Source organism: Leptodactylus fuscus, chromosome 2 (genome assembly GCF_031893055.1).
Source record: "Leptodactylus fuscus isolate aLepFus1 chromosome 2, aLepFus1.hap2, whole genome shotgun sequence".
In the NCBI taxonomy this organism is placed as follows: Eukaryota; Metazoa; Chordata; class Amphibia; order Anura; family Leptodactylidae; genus Leptodactylus; species Leptodactylus fuscus.
This window is the reverse complement of record NC_134266.1, coordinates 88,546,417-88,564,159: the sequence shown is the minus strand read 5'-3', so window position 1 is coordinate 88,564,159 and position 17,743 is coordinate 88,546,417.

Below are 17,743 nucleotides of genomic sequence, written 5' to 3'. Positions count from 1 at the left end.
AACATGAGTTCGATAGAACACTGTTCGCTCATCTCTAATTTTGAACAAGGGACTGTTGATTTTTCCCCGATCATCTACCTGGCAGCCATTAGCCTGGGCACATGAACTGCCGGCCCCACTTAGCTACATCCTTTGACCTATTTCATATTCTTTAGTTTACTTCCCTTGCTTCCCCAAGTATATCCTGAGATATCTCGACTACCCATGTATGTAAATTAGGATGGATAACAGGAGCTACAGCTGGATGGTGCGCATCTCTGTGCCAACATGACAAGACTGCAGCAGGTGCACTGTGTGTGTGTGTGTGTGTGTGTGGAATACAAGTTGTGGCATTATGACATCACACCATGAGCTAACAGTTGATGTTGTTCTTACTAGCTGAGCTCTGATTGGTCACTGTGGGCAACATAGTCTTCTTAGCTGAGCTGTGATTGGTCACTGTACAGCAAAGGCAATATTATGGTTTGGGTAATCAGATTTTCTGCCAGGCACAAAATCTGCAGCATTTTGCATTGTTGAATAGTGGTTTAACTCTCATTGGCACACCCTAGAAAAATCTGCAGCGTAAATGAACCTGTGGTGTGGACTATAAGACTGCAGCATGTCAATCTATTCTACAGATTGTCACTATAAATGCCATCCGTTGGAACATGTAAAATAAAATCAGTCTCAGTCACAAAGCTGCACCAAATTCTGCAACACATCCACATGTAACACATTCACATTCCATTCTGTCCCCAAAATACCATCTTCATTGTCATAAAATATGAGATATACTAAAAAGTATGAATAAAAAGAATGAACAACGTTATTAACAAGTATAATGACTTTCTTGTGCACTGGAGACATAAAATGAAGAGGATAAATACCTGTATATACAGTGTTCGGGAAAATATTTTGGGAAAGTATTTTAAATACAAAATACTTATGACTGAAGTATTTTAAATACAAATACTAAATACTACTTCAAAGGTATTTTAAAAATACTAAAATACTTGAAAAATGTAAACAAAAAATGTAATAAAAACAAAAAATAGAACAATTGAACATAGGCTAAATGGAAAAAGAACGTTAAAGGGATTCTACCATTAAAAACTTTTTTTTCTAGGTAACACATCGGAATAGCCTTTAGAAAGGCTATCTTTGGAAGTGATCTCTGCTGCGCCGTTTGTTCAAAATACCGGTTTGTACCGGTATGCTAATTAGTTCTCTCGCAGCGATGGGGGCGGGCCCCAGCGCAGGAGATGCAAAGGGGGCGTCCCCATTGCTGATCGAAAACCGACTCCAGCGCCGCCTCTGTCTTCTTCTGCATCCACCCCTTCCTTCTTCGGCTTGACGTCGGACGCCTGCGCAGTACGCTTTGTTCGGCGAAGTTCGCCGAACGTACTGCGCATGCGCAAAATTGCAGTGTCGGCACTATGGCCGCGGGCATACGCAGTACGTTCGGCGAACTTCGCTGAACAAAGCGTACTGCGCAGGCGTCCGACGTCAAGCTGAAAAAGGAAGGGGCGGATGCAGAAGAAGACAGAGGCGGCGCTGGAGTCGGTTTTCGAGCAGCAATGGGGACGCCCCCATCGCATCTCCTGCGCTGGGGCCCGCCCCCATCACTGCGAGAGAACTAATTAGCATACTGGTACAAACCAGTATTTCGAACGAACGGCGCGGCGGAGATCACTTCCAAAGGTAGGAGATGAATAGCCTTTCTAAAGGCTATTCCGAAGTGTTACCTAGAAAAAAAAGTTTTTTAATGGTAGAATCCCTTTAAGTTTATTTCCAAAACTCAGAAAGTTATTATACATTCTTTATGTTATGTGCTTGTTTTTGTTCAGAAGAACAAGGATTTCAAATGTTTTGTCCGACAGGCGGTTTCTTCTCGGTGAGAGAATTATTCCCGCTCGAGAAAATAAGCATTTCACTAGAGCCGATGAGGGTAACGCACTGATTTAATCGGAAAAATCTGCTTCAGGGTTGGGGATTGTGAAATAAAAACCAAACTATGATGTAATTAAATAACTTACCCTTAAGTGCTTAAGGAAATTGGACGTTGAGTTTATTTCACCCGTGATTAACTTGTTTGGATAGGCCTTGCAGTAAGCATACACTTTTTTTTTGTTTTTAATCTAGATTGTGAGCCCTTATAGGGATCACAATGTACATTATTTTTTTTTCCTATCAGTATGTGTTTGGGAGGAAATCAACGCAAACATGGGGAGAACATACAAACTCCTTGCAGATGTTGTTCCTGGCAGGATTCAAACCCAGGACTCCAGCGCTGCAGTGCTAACCACTGAGCCACCGTGTTGCCCCGTAAGCATATACTTTTTGTCCTGCCCCTGCTGCATCGGATTTAGTCTTGTCAATTTTGAAAATAGTTCCGTCCAAAATTGCAGGGAGATGTGGGTCTTCGAGATCTGAATCATTGTCGGTTGCGTCCCCTTCACTGGTATTACGATTTTCCTCCATTTTTTAAGTAATTTTACGGAATGGATTACGCGATCGGGATGATTAAAAACTAAAAATAAATCACGCTTCACTACAAGGCGGACTTGCGTTGCTGGAATGCGCTGGAATTTTCCCTCCTCTCGTCGCACCTCGCACGAGATACGAGAAAAAAGAGATGACGTGACTCGCGCTGTTGTTTTTTTTTTTTTTCAGTGCAGTGAGGCGGGTTATTTAAATTACAACATTTAGACAGTGATTAAAATATGTAAAATACTTCCTAAAAGTATTTTAATTACAAAATACAAATACCTGAGTATGTTAAATACTATTTTAATTACTTGTATTTTAAATACTCCTGAACACTGACTATATAAATAAATAAATTAATACTACTAATATTATAAACGTGAAAGTTTGGATCTTTGGATATTTTTGTGTTTGTTATTTAATCACACAAAAATGGCTGAACAGAGTTGGATGAACCTTGGCACATAGATAGTTTGTAACCTGGATTAACACACAGGCTACATTTTTATTCTACTCAATGACATTTCTTCATGGCTGTTATGAATTTATGTTATTATACTATATTAAATTGCTCTTGCCAATAGGACAATCAGCTAATTGGAGTTTGCTGATAAAACCTGGTCTGTTATCTCTCTATGTAAACACACAGATAACACTGAGTCCATTGTATACAAGCTTCTGCATATTATCTGATCTGCTCCAGGCTGTGCTGACACAGTGACAAGGGAAAACCCCTTTAATCCAAATTGGCAGTTTGCCAATTTTAAACATGCCATTATATGGCATCCCATCTAGCTGCTGAGATGCCGTAACAATCACAGGCATGGTACGAGGAACAAATTCAGTGGCAGGCCAACTTGAGAGCAGCTGAAATGCCGGAGCAGGTGAACCATCGACAGCAGCAAATTTATACAATTTTCCAATATACTTTCTGTATCAATTCCTCACGGTTTTCTAGATCTCTGCTTGCTGTCATTCATTCTGTTACTTCTAGAAGATAAAACTCTGACCATGGTCATGTGATTTACAGTCCATGGTCATGTGATGAGTACACAGGTGCTGCTCGTTATAGTCCCAGCACAATAATCAGACATCTGCCTGGTAATCAGCTGTGCACCTGTGTGCTCATCACATGACCATGGTCAGCGTTTTATCTACTAGAAGTAACAGAATGAATGACAGTAAGCAGAGATCTAGAAAACTGTGAGGAATTGATACAGAAAGTATATTGGAAAATTGTATATCTTTTTATTGTACATTTGTTTGTCAATATTGGTCTGAAAGTGGCCAACCCCTTTAAGGGGCTGTAGAAAACATCTGACTTGGCTACAGATGAGAATGAATTTTCATAAGCTCAATACATAACACCCATTTACAGGGGCTAGTGATTGAGCAAACAAGCGTTGTTGTCAGCGCTCATTTCAGACTACAGAGCACCAACCAGCCAACAAAAGGTTAAACATCTGTTTGGTGGGTGATAGGATTTAATTCAATTATTGTCCAAGATGTATTGACTGTCCAGGACAGCCTTCATATATGTGTATGTAATGACTATCCATGACTGCATTCCCTTCATGTGTGTAATGACTGTCCGAGACTGTTTTCCTAAAGTCTCTGCACTAACTGTCTGAGACAGCCTTCCCAAACACCTCAGCAGTGACTGTCCAAGACAGTCTTCCCATACGTCTTCGCAGTAACTGTCCGAGACAGCTTTCCCAAACATTTACGCAGTGACTGTCCAAGACAGCCTTCACAAGAATTTATTGGGTGACTGTCCAAGACAGCCTTCCCATACATTTACACAGTGACTGTCCAAGACAGCGTTTCCATACATTTACGCAGTGACTGTTCGAGACAAACTTCCCAAACACTACTGCAGTGATTGTCTAACCTAACCCTCCCAAGTGCCTTTGCAGTGATTGTCCAACCTCAGTGACTGTCTGAGAATGCCTTCCCAAACATCTTCGCAATGACTGTCCGAGACAGCTTTCCCAAACGCCTCCACCATAACTATCTGAGACAGCTTCCCAAACACCTCCTCAGTGACTGTCTGAGACTGTCTTCACAAACACCTTTGCAGTGACTGTTTGAGACTGCTTTCTCAAATGTCACAGAATTTACTGTCCGAAGCAACCTCCCAAATACCTGAGCAGTTATTGTCCAAGACAGCTTTCCTAAAAGTCACTGCAGTGACTGTCCAAGGTGACCTTCCCAAACGCCTTTGCAGTGACTGTCTGATACTGCCTTCCCAAATGCTTCCAAAGTGACTATCCGAGGCTGCTTTCTGAAATGTCACCACAGTGACTGTCCAAAACTGCCTTCCCAAACGCTTTCACAATGAGTATCGGAGGCCGTTTTCCCAAACATTTATGCAGTGACTGTCCAAGACACCCTTTCCAAATATTTATGCAGTGACAGTCCAAGACAGTCTCTGCAGTAACTGTTCGAGACAGCCTTTCCAAACACTAACCGCAGTGATTGTTTAACACAACCATCCCAAATGGCTCTGCAGTGACTGTCCAACACTGCCTTCCCAAAAGTCACTTCCGTGACTGTCTGAGAATTCCTTCCCAAATTCTGGTCCGGATCTGCACGCAGTTGCAGCGAAGGATCATGACGGAGGCAGGCAGCACAGGGAGCCAGTGGGAGAAGCAGGCGATGGAGAGGGGGCAAAACTTCTCAGGGCCGCTTTTAACATAGTGGTAAGCCTGCGAAGCCCCATTTTAAATCAGGCTGCGCACATGAGAGGTTGTGCGGACTGCAATCTCCCTGCCTTCAGTTGTTGTTGTGCCAAATGGCTTCCTTGGAATCCTTCCTGGGGCAGCTTTGCACTGCCACCGGTGACAGGGGGGAAGCGTGACTCAGGGAGCAGGTGGATGGGCTGCTCCAGTCTCACCCCCCTCCACCATCATCAACACCACAGGTCTAGGTGGCATGCTAGGAGGACCAGAGCACCTCTGCCCGGATTCTGTGCCATTGGTATGGCGCCATAGGAGTCCTTCTAGGGCCCCTCCATGCCGGGCTCCTCGTCTCACCACTCAGGGGCACAGCTCCCGGTCTGGAAGGAATCCTGCCAGGCGGCAGTGCCACGTGGACGGAGCGGGTGCCCATGTGGACAGCGCGCTGCGCCTTGCTGCGCCCAGCCATTCCACTTCCAGTGGCCCTCATCCCACGGTCCCCTCCTGTGATGTTCCGGCAGAAGGGGGACCTGACCAGCTTTCCCAGCCATCCTGATGCAGAGGTATGCCAGTAGAGTTTCAGACAGCATGCATCACAGCAGTGGCTCTCCCCTTCCGGCATTTCCTTCCCGGCCGGAACTACAGTCCATGCCAGCCAGCGGCCATGTGGGTTCAGGCCAGACGTCCCGTCGATCCCATTCCTGCTGCAGCTGCCGCCATGAAGACTCTTAGCCGTATCCGGATGCCAGCATCCTTCTCTTCAGCTTTCTGGGTTCACGGGATTATGGAGTTCCGACTGGCGGGAACACAGCACCTGCGCAGTCCGGTGAGTATACATCTGTGTCTTGTCCGTTTCCCCCTATTCTTATGTGCCAAGGTGCTGAGGGTGAGCAGGTAGCGTCTACTTCCCATAGCGGTTCAGCGGGGAGGGAATTAGAGAGCATTTAGGTAGTGTGAGGGAGTTACTAGCTAGGTGCGAATAGAGTGTAGGCAGCTCCCCAGTGACAGCATGGATTCCCGACACAGCCTGCTACCGCGCCTGTGAGTACGGCGGTAGGTGGGACAGCAGGAGTGACAGTTTCAGTACAGACAGAAAAGAAGAAGGATTCAGTGTGGTTAGATGAAAGTTCCCGGGGCGAGGTGTATGTGTGTTTTGAGGGTCAACTGGGGGAGCACTTGAAGAAGGAAGTCAAGGAAAAAATCTGGAAGGACGGGTATGCGGAGATTTTTTCCTTGATTCCTTTGGCTAAGTTCAACCTAGATAAAAGTAAAAAGGAGGATAGTATGAAGGAGAAGGAACAGAAATGGAGGTGGAGGCTTAGATACGATGAGCAGTTTAGGCAGAGGAAAGCAGTTAGGCCTAGCATTAGATGGGATCAGAAGGACATAGGGCTGTGGTTGCGAGTAATGGCTCCAGAATGTTTTGGGCAGTCCTTTCCTGGGTCGGCCGGTGGGACTGGCCAAGGGGGTGCAACTGGCCTTACTGGGAGATCTGGCCAGCAAATGCTACAGCATTTCGGGCTGTGCTGGCAGTTCAACGAGGGTCAATGCAAGTTTGGGCTGCAGTGTAGATTCAAACACGCATGCTTCTTCTGCAGAGGCGTGTCTCATGGGGCGGCACGGTTCCTGCAGAATCAGAAGGGTAGAGACGCCTCAGCTAGTGGGCAAGGGCAGGACCCTGGTGAACCTAGAAGCAATGCTTCCTTATCTAAATAATTATGAGGATGGAGATAACGCCCATTTTTTGTTGGAGGGTTTTCTGGATGGTTTTACAGTAGAATCCCCCCAGACCATGTTGTTCCTTTTAGTACAACGAATTTGAAGTTGGCATTGGAGCACAGGATGGTGGTTAGCGCAAAATTGGCCAAGGAAGTTGGGCCGGATGGTATCGCCATTGGCGGTGGTTCCAAAGAAAGAGCCAAACCAGTTTCAGCTCATTTACCACGTCATATAATAAAGGGGCATCGGTCAATGATGGCAATACGCAGGAGCTTTGTGATGCCTATGGGGAGGGTTTTTTGTCGGCGTTTGGTGAGGGCAACAGCGGGCGTATCCAACCCACAGCATTTTGTACGTCTGTCAGGGGAGTATAGGGACCACCTGCAGGTGTGGATTTCTTTTCTTAACCAATATAATGGGCGTTCTTTGTGACAAGGGGAGGTGGTTGATGTATTTGACTATGACTTGTTCACTGATGCAGTGGGTGGGGTTGGCTTTGGGGCGTATTTCGGTGGCTGGTGGTGTGCTGCTCCATGGCCTAAGACCTGGTTTGAGTTGGGTCTTACGCACAACTTAACCCTATTAAAAATGTTCCCCATAGTGGTGGTGGTCTCGATTTGGGGGGAAGCGTTCAAAGATCATAAGGTGTACTTCCATTGTGACAACCAATCTGTTGTGTCAGCTATTAACAATACTACTGTGTCATCCCCTCCGGTAGATAGGTTACTGCATAGGCTGGTGTTGCTGTGTCTCTGTTTGAATGCGTGGGTGATCGCGGTTCACATCCTGTTAGATGTGCATTGAAGGGGTTCCGCAGGGGTCAGGTTAGGCAGATGAGAGACGGTCTGTGTCCTTTCTGCTGTTGGATGGGGAATTGGGTAATTGTTGTCGATCAGGATATGAGATGGCACTATTCCATTTGGCTTTTTCTTTAGCTTTTTTTGGAGCTTTTAGAGTATGGGAATTGGTGTCACCAGCAACTACACGTCCAGGCGGTATTGGTGTGGGTGATGTGGATCTTTGGACACTCGTATGTTTTTTGGAGTGCTCAGCATGCCGACGTGCGCAAGGACGGTCGGCAGTTGGGTATTCCTTGGGAGGTGGCAGTTGTGCGTCGGACTGGGATTAGAGGTATAGTTGGGGCAGGGTGCTGCCGGAGGTACATAAGTTTACTAGATTGGATATGGCCCCTGATGTGTTGGTGGTGCACGTGGGCGGTAATGATCTTGGGGTCCACCCCTTTCGGGAGATTTTCAGAGATATCAAGTATGATCTGCTGTGGTTTTGGTCACTGTTTCCAGGTTTGCTTATCGTCTGGTCGGACATTGTTCCCAGAAGGTCTTGGAGGTTGGCCAGGTCAGTGGAAAAGCTTAAAAAGGCCAGGGCTAAGGTTAATCGAGTGGTTGGGGGTTCTGTGGTTGGAACCGGGGGGGAGGGGGGGTTGTGGTCCGCCATAGGGACCTGGAGTTGGGTAATAGCAAGTTCTGGTTGCGAGATGGGGTACACCTGAATGAGGTAGGGATTGACCTCCAGGCTTTGGGCTTACAGGAGGGTGTTGAGAAGGTCCTGGAATTATGGCGGGTCTCTCACACTTAAGGTTTTAAGGCATGTTTGCTGTGGTGGGTAGGGTCCTTGTTGCTGAAGGTTCAGTGGATTATGGTTGGGGGAGTCAATGGTGGACTCCATCCTCCCGTATTACGGTTTCATTATTTATCTGATGATTTGCCTGGCATTGTGGGGGACGGGTACAGGGTTTAAAAATGCCCTGGGAACTGGAATGTGGTAACGGGGTCATCTTGTAATCATGGTGCTTTTGAGCCAGTGGAGCAGCTAGTGGTACGTTCATGGCCAGGATTGAACTCGAGTTTCTATTTGTAGCTCCAAGGACTAAGGCCCTGTTTAAATTGTTATTGAAAGGTTTATGGTTATTTATCGTAATATATATATTTCAAAGTTAATATATTTTATATGCTATTTGTTTAATAAATACAGGCTGCTGGGGCCGATTTTATCCAACTCCTGTTTTTTTGGTGTGAGTGGGTGTGGAATCATGATAGTGGGCAGGAGGGGGTACAACCAAGCAGCCCCCACAATGAGTTTCTGTAATGAGTTTTGTGTTCTCATCTACTAGTCTATGTGTCTTGTGTCTTCCTACTGACTTTATTGTCATCCCATCCTTGTGATTATCTGAAATATAAAATCACAGGTTACAATGTTACTTTTAGTTTGTTAGAATTTTGTATAATAATATATGTAAGAGTGGTTATTATATAGATGTGTTATATACAACTACTATACTGGTTATGTTTGGAATCACATCAGTCTATTATGCCACACAAAGAGTTCCATGGTTGTCATAGCAACCAGTCAGAGCACTGCTTTATCTAAAAACCTGCCTTGAAAAAGTAAAGCTGGATTCTGATTGGCTGCTATAATACAGGCTTTTCCTTACCAGTATTTACACTTTTGACATTCTATAGAAAATATTTTACTTAGTTACAAAATTGCTGGTGATGGTGAATATGAAGTAATAAACATGGATACACTGGAGAACCTGTAAGGGAGTCAAGACTCTGGTCAAGCCTTAAGATTTTTATAGACTTTAGTAGAAAATGTCTCATCAGGACCAATACTATCCATATGTCAATGTGAATGACCTGAGGTCACATATGTAGGACTCAACTGATGGCTGTTTGGGAGGAAGCGGCTCCAAAGCTGTATCTAAGTGTTCCTGCACCTAGACTAAAGATAAATTCAACCTCCCTAAACATTCTTTTTTGTTGTTTTTTTTTTTTTCTTTCCTTATCAGTATGTCTTTTTGGAGTGTGCAAGGAAACCCATACAAACACAGGGAGAACATACAAACTCCTTGCAGGTGTGGTCCTTGGCAGGATTAGAACCCAGGACTACTGCAGTGCTAACTACTGAGCCACCATGTTTCCTAAATAATTGGAATAAGGGACTGTTGATTTTTGCCCCCATCATCTACCTGGCAGCCACTATCCTGGGCACATGAACTGCCTGCCCGACTTAGCTACATCCTTTGACCTATTTCATATTCTTTAGTTTACCTACCTTGCTTCCCCAAGTATATCCTGAGATATCTCGGCTACCCATGTATGTAAATTAGGATGGATCACAGGAGCTGCAGCTGGAGGGTGCGCATCTCTGTGCCAACATGACAAGACTGCAGCAGGTGCACTGTGTGTGTGTGTGTGTGTGTGTGGAATACAAGTTGTGGCATTATGACATCACATCATGAGCTAACAGTTGATGATGTTCTTACTAGCTGAGCTCTGATTGGTCACTGTACAGCAAAGGAAATATCACTGTTTGGGCAATCAGATTTTCTTTCAGGCACAAAATCTGCAGCATATTGCATTGTCGTATAGTGGTTTAACCAGTCACGTAACTACCGCCAAAGCAGCAGAGGCAGCTGCCAAAGGGCCCGGGACATTAGGGGCCCGGTGACAGCCGCTACCGCTGCTATCATTATTGTTGGGGGTCTTTTCGGACCCCTGAGTATAATGAACGGTGGCCCGGGAGAGGTAAAAAACATAAAAAAAACACTGTTACTCACCTCTCCACGATCCAGGAAGGCTTCAGCCTAGTCGTCTGACGTTTCATGACCCCGGCCTGTGTCCCGGGTCACGTGACGTCTGACGTCATCGAAGATGGACTACTTCGGAGGCTGACAGCGTAGGAGCCGAGAGATAGGTGAGTAACAGAGTTTTTTAAAATGTTTTTCTCCCCCTGGGTCTCCAATTATTATACTCTGGGGTCTAAAAAGACCCCAGAGTATAATAATTGTTTATGGGTGTCCACAGTGGGACATAATACTTGTGTGCAGGGGCCACTATTGGGTACAATACTGTGTGCAGGGGCCACTATGAGGGATAATACTGTGTGGAGGGGCCACTATGGGTTATAATATTGGTGTGCAGGGGCCACTAATGGACATAATACTGTGTGCAGGGGCCACTAAGGGACATAATACTGTGTGGAGGGGCCACTGAGGGACATAATAGTGTGTGCAGGGGCCACTAAGGGACATAATACTTTGTGCAGGGGCCACTATGGGGGATAATACTGTGTACAGGGGCCACTATGGGGGATAATACTGTGTGCAGGGGCCACTATGGGGGATAATACTGTGTACAGGGGCCACTATGGGGGATAATACTGTGTGCAGGGGCCACTATGGAGCATAATAGAGCGCGCAGAAATGCATAGGGGGAGGGGGGTCGGTCCAGGTCTTCGGCGGCGGTGTCGGTTGGGGGGAAAGGCCACATGTCAAAAGTTCGCCACAGGGCCTCGCCATTCCTAGTTATGCCACTGGGTTTAACTCTCACTGGCACACCATAGAGAAATCTGCAGAGTAAATGAACCTGTGGTGTGGACTATAAGACTGCAGCATGTCAATTTATTCTACAGATTGTCACTATAAATGTCATCCTTTGGAACATGTAAAGTAAATTCTGCTACAAAGCTGCACCAAATTCTGCAACACATCCACATGTAACACATTCACATTCCATTCTGTCCCCAAAATACCATCTTCATTTTCATAAAATGTGGGATATACTAACAAGCATGAAGAAAAAGAATGAACAATGTTATTAACAAGTATAATGACCTTCTTGTGCACTGGAGACATAAAATGAAGAGTATAAATACACATATATATACAGTATATACTGTACTAGCTGTTACCCGCGACTTCGTCTGCGGTGATTGTAGGAGTGGGTATATACAGGCGCGGGTAGGGTTTTCGTAGTGTGTATAAGGGATGGGATATGAAATGTAACTTTGTATCTTGTTGTTGTTGTAATTCAGAGAATACGTGAGACTTTTGTGTTGAAGTTAATTTGTATTTGAGCTGCTATACGGTGTTGGTATAAACTTTACATAGTGACTTTGGGACAGAAGTATTTGAAGTTAACCCTTTCCCGCCGATGGCATTTTTTGATTTTCGTTTTTGACTTCCCTCCTTCTAAACCCCATAACTTTTTTATTTCTCCGCTCCCAGAGTCATATGAGGTCTTAATTTTTCCTGGGACAAATTTTTCTTTATGATGCCACCATTATTTATTCTATATAATGTACTGGGAAGCAGGGAAAAAATTCTGAATGGGGTGGATTTGAAGAAAAAATGCAGTTCTACGACTTTCTTACAGGCTTTGGTTTTACGGCGTTCACTGTGCAACCAAAATGACATGTCCCCTATATTCTGTGTTTCATTACGACTCCGGGGATACCAAATTTATATGGTTTTATTTACATTTTGAGCCCTTTAAAAAATCCCAAACTGTGTTAAAAAATTATTTTTTGAAAAGTCGCCATATTCTGGCAGCCGTAACTTTTTTATACGTGCGTGTACGGGGATGTATAGGGCGTCTTTTTTTGCGGGACCGGCTGTACTTTGTAGTTCTACCATTTTCGGGAAATGTTATTGCTTTGATCACTTTTTATTCAATTTTTTATCAGAATCAAAACTGTGAAAAAATGGCGGTTTGGCACTTTTGACCATTTTTCCCGCTACGGCGTTTACCGAACAGGAAAAATATTTGTATATCTTTGTAGAGCGGGTGATTTCGGACGTGGGGATACCTAACATGTATGTGTTTCACAGTATTTAACTACTTTTATATGTGTTCTAGGGAAAGGGGGGTGATTTGAATTTTTAATCATTTTTATTTATTTTTTATTTTTTTTACTTTTTGTAAACTTTTTTTTTCATTTATTAGACCGCCTAGGGGTATTGACATGGGTGGGCGGTGTCGCGGATTGTCAGAGCGGTGGGGGTCGGCAAACATGGCTGCTCCGGAGCGTTAAAGAGAGCCTCCTGGAGTATCGTTAAGGTGAGGGGCAAAGTGGTAAAGTATATGTATATGTGATTGTGTGGGGTTAGGGGCTAGGCTGTAGAGGGCAATATGAATTTTGTGGCTTGCTATGGTCCAAAGTGTGTGAGATTGCAGAGATGGTGGTGTGAGTTTGGGGTTTGTGGGGGTCCTGGCACAAACGTATGTGCGCTATTGTGACAAAAAGTAGCCTATTGCGCAATCGGGTGTATTAACTATGTTTGTGGAAAATTTCAGCCAAATCGGTGGAGCGGATTTTCCGTGATTGAGGAACAAACATCCGAACATCCAAACTCACAAACCCACAAACTTTCACATTTATAATATTAATAGGATATATATATATATATACACTCACCGGCCACTTTATTAGGTACACCATGCTAGTAACGGGTTGGACCCCCTTTTGCCTTCAGAACTGCCTCAATTCTTCGTGGCATAGATTCAACAAGGTGCTGGAAGCATTCCTCAGAGATTTTGGTCCATATTGACATGATGGCATCACACAGTTGCCGCAGATTTGTCGGCTGCACATCCATGATGCGAATCTCCCGTTCCACCACATCCCAAAGATGCTCTATTGGATTGAGATCTGGTGACTGTGGAGGCCATTGGAGTACAGTGAACTCATTGTCATGTTCAAGAAACCAGTCTGAGATGATTCCAGCTTTATGACATGGCGCATTATCCTGCTGAAAGTAGCCATCAGATGTTGGGTACATTATGGTCATAAAGGGATGGACATGGTCAGCAACAATACTCAGGTAGGCTTTGGCGTTGCAACGATGCTCAATTGGTACCAAGGGGCCCAAAGAGTGCCAAGAAAATATTCCCCACACCATGACACCACCACCACCAGCCTGAACCGTTGATACAAGGCAGGATGGATCCATGCTTTCATGTTGTTGACGCCAAATTCTAACCCTACCATCCGAATGTCGCAGCGGAAATCGAGACTCATCAGACCAGGCAATGTTTTTCCAATCTTCAATTGTCCAATTTCGATGAGCTTGTGCAAATTGTAGCCTCAGTTTCCTGTTCTTAGCTGAAAGGAGTGGCACCCGGTGTGGTCTTCTGCTGCTGTAGCCCATCTGCTTCAAAGTTCGACGTACTGTGCGTTCAGAGATGCTCTTCTGGCTACCTTGGTTGTAACGGGTGGCTATTTGAGTCACTGTTGCCTTTCTATCAGCTCGAACCAGTCTGGCCATTCTCCTCTGACCTCTGGCATCAACAACGCATTTCCGCCCACAGAACTGCCGCTCACTGGATGTTTTTTCTTTTTCGGACCATTCTCTGTAAACCCTAGAGATGGTTGTGCGTGAAAATCCCAGTAGATCAGCAGTTTCTGAAATACTCAGACCAGCCCTTCTGGCACCAACAACCATGCCACGTTCAAAGGCACTCAAATCACTTTTCTTCCCCATACTGATGCTCGGTTTGAACTGCAGGAGATTGTCTTGACCATGTCTACATGCCTAAATGCACTGAGTTGCCGCCATGTGATTGGCTGATTAGAAATTAAGTGTTAATGAGCAGTTGGACAGGTGTACCTAATAAAGTGGCCGGTGAGTGTATATATATATATATATATATATATATATATATATATATATATATATATATATATATCTTATATATAGATTTCATAGTGGAATAAGCACATACTCCGCATATACAGACATATATATATACTAGCTGGTACCCGCGACTTCGTCTGCGGTGATTGTAGAAGTGGGTATATACAGGCGTGGGTAAGGTTTTCGTAGTGTGTATAAGGTATGGGATATGAAATGTAAGTTTGTATCTTGTTTTTTCTGTAATTCAGAGAATATGTGAGACTTTTGTGTTGAAGTTAATTTGTATTTGAGCCGCTATACGGTGTTGTGAGAAACTTTACATAGTGACTTTGGGACAGAAGTATTTGAAGTTAACCCTTTCCCGCCGATGGCATTTTTTGATTTTCGTTTTTGACTCCCCTCCTTCTAAACCCCATAACTTTTTTATTTCTCCGCTCCCAGAGCCATATGAGGTCTTAATTTTTCCTGGGACAAATTTTTCTTCCTGATGCCACCATTATTTATTCTATATAATGTACTGGGAAGCAGGGAAAAAATTCAGAATGGGGTGGATTTGAAGAAAAAATGCATTTCTGCGACTTTCTTACGGGCTCTGGGTTTATGGCGTTCACTGTGCAACCAAAATGACATGTCCCCTGTATTCTGTGTTTCGTTACGATTCCGGGGATACCAAATTTATATGGTTTTATTTACATTTTGGCCCCTTAACCCCTTAGCGACCTTTGACGTACTATTACTTCATGGGAGCTTGGTACTTAGCGACCCATGAGGTAATAGTACGTCATGGTTATAAATAGTCTCCGTGTCTCAAGAGACGCTAACTGTAAGAAGGTTGCTGCTGTCCATGACAGCAGACAACCTTCTCCACGTGAATCGAGAGGTTTAACCCCCTCCCTGCCACTTAGATCGCTGAAAATGACCGATCTATTCAGATCGGTAAATTTCAGCTTTCCGGCAGCTTTCCGGCACAGATCATTGGATCTGCGCCGGCAGATGTCAGTAAAAGTGACAGGGATTGGAGGTATACATACCACCAATCCCTGTCGAGTGTTTGGGGGGCGTACAATGGCGCCAACCCTCCAGATGTTGCAATTGGTTGATCGGCACGTGTCACGGCCGATCAACCAATTGCAGGCTTGCAGGACAGTGTTAACCGGGGGTCACTTTGCTTCCCATGTCAGTTCCCCTGGGACTTGCGAGCAGAGTAGACCTCCGTGCTGCCCTGTGAGCCTTCTGTGCGTTACCGCTGCTGCTGCGTGTCTTCAGTGACAGATTTGATTTGATCAGAGCTCCGTCGCTGCTGCTGCCAGCCACCCTCTCCTGTCATTCCTAAAAATCTCCGCCCAGCCACTCCACCAGCCACTCCACCCTCCCATCCCCATTCCCATCCCCTTCCCATCCCCATTCCCATCCCCCCTCTCCACCAACCTCTGATCTCACGTCTGGCTGCATCAGCTCCTAAAAAGTTCTGCAATCTGCACCTAGCCAGTGGGTGCAGAACAGAGCCTCCCTCCCCCTTCTTCCTGACTGCTGGTAAAATTAACACTTTACCAGCAGAACTTTTTTTGGAAAGCCCTTCTTGGTTTTGTTTTTTTTTTTTTTTTAGTTAGTTTCTGCAATAAAGATATAGTGTGTGTGTGTATATATATATATATATATATATATATATATATACACACACTTCTATCTGTATTATTGCAGTTCAATTTTAGCTAGGAGAAGAATTTTTTTCTAAACTCAGTTTTTTTCTAAAGCGCAGTGATCAGTAACAAATAAACGTTACTGATCACATCTGTACTTTTTTGCGCACTTTTTTTCTAGTTAGATTTAGTAATAAAATATATATATATAGACTGCTCCGTCTATTTTATATTTTATTAGTTCAATTTTAGTTAGAAGAAAAGAATCTTTTTTTTTTCCTTTGTGCTAAACTCAACGCAGTGATCAGTAACAAATAAACATTACTGATCACATCTGTACTTTTTTGCGCACTTTTTTTCTAGTTAGATTTAGTAATAAAATATATATAGACTGCTCCGTCTATTTTATATTTTATTAGTTCAATTTTAGTTAGAAGAAAAGAATCTTTTTTTTTTCCTTTGTGCTAAACTCAACGCAGTGATCAGTAACAAATAAACGTTACTGATCACATCTGTACTTTTTTGCGCACTTTTTTTCTAGTTAGACTTAGTAATAAAATATATATAGACTGCTCCGTCTATTTTATATTTTATTAGTTCAATTTTAGTTAGAAGAAAATAATTTTTTTTTTCCTTTGTGCTAAACTCAACGCAGTGCTCAGTAACAAATAAACGTTACTGATCACATCTGTACTTTTTTGCGCACTTTTTTCTAGTTAATTCAATTTTAGTTAGAAGAAAAGAATCTTTTTTTTTTTCCTTTGTGCTACTCAGCGCAGTGATCAGTAACAAATAAACGTTACTGATCACATCTGTACTTATTTTGCAGGTTTTTTTTTTTTACATCAAATACACGTGTTAAAGCACAACACACACCCCACACTTTGAATTTTCAATAAAGTTTCAAGAAATAAAGTTTTATATACTCAAGTAAAACACCACACACACACAAAAATGTCCCAACAGTCCCAATCATCCCAAAGAAGGTTTTCAGTAGAAGAGGCGTATGCCATACTGGCCTCTGACACTGATACCGCCAGCGAGGGAGAAAAGGAAAATGCCCCATTCCTTTATTTTTCCTCTTCTTCCTCCTCCTCATCCAGTGATGAGCAACCCCAAAGGAGGCGCCCCAGAACAATTGCTGATTTAGTTGCCACACCTGTAGAGCCCATGTGGACCCCACCACCAGAAAATTTTGAACCTCAGCTTCCTGACTTTGTTGCCCGGTCAGGAATACAAATTGAGACTGAGGGCTTCAGAGAAAATGACTTTTTCAAAATCTTTTTCTCTGATGAGTTTGTAGATCTTATGGTGGCCCAAACAAATTTGTACGCCGTACAATTTTTGGAACAAAATGCCACCTCTTCCTATGCCAGGCCACAGAACTGGACCCCAGTAAATGCAGCAGAAATGAAGATTTTCTGGGGTCTTATTCTGCATATGGGCATAGTGAAAAAACCGAAAATTCGTCAGTATTGGAGTACAGATGTCTTGCACAACACTCCAATCTATCGAATGGCTATGACCAGGAAGCGGTTTGAAAGTATCCTAAAGTTCCTTCATTACAATGATAATTCCCAGTGCCCGCCCCAAGATGCCCCAAATTTTGACCGCTTATACAAAGTTAGGCCAGTTATTGAACACTTTAGTACCAAATTTGCAGAGTCCTACATCCCTGATCAGAACATTGCAATTGATGAGTCTCTGATCAGTTTCAAAGGGAGGCTAAAATTCCGCCAATACTTGCCCAGTAAGCGGGCACGGTATGGCATTAAAATGTATAAGCTATGTGAGAGCAG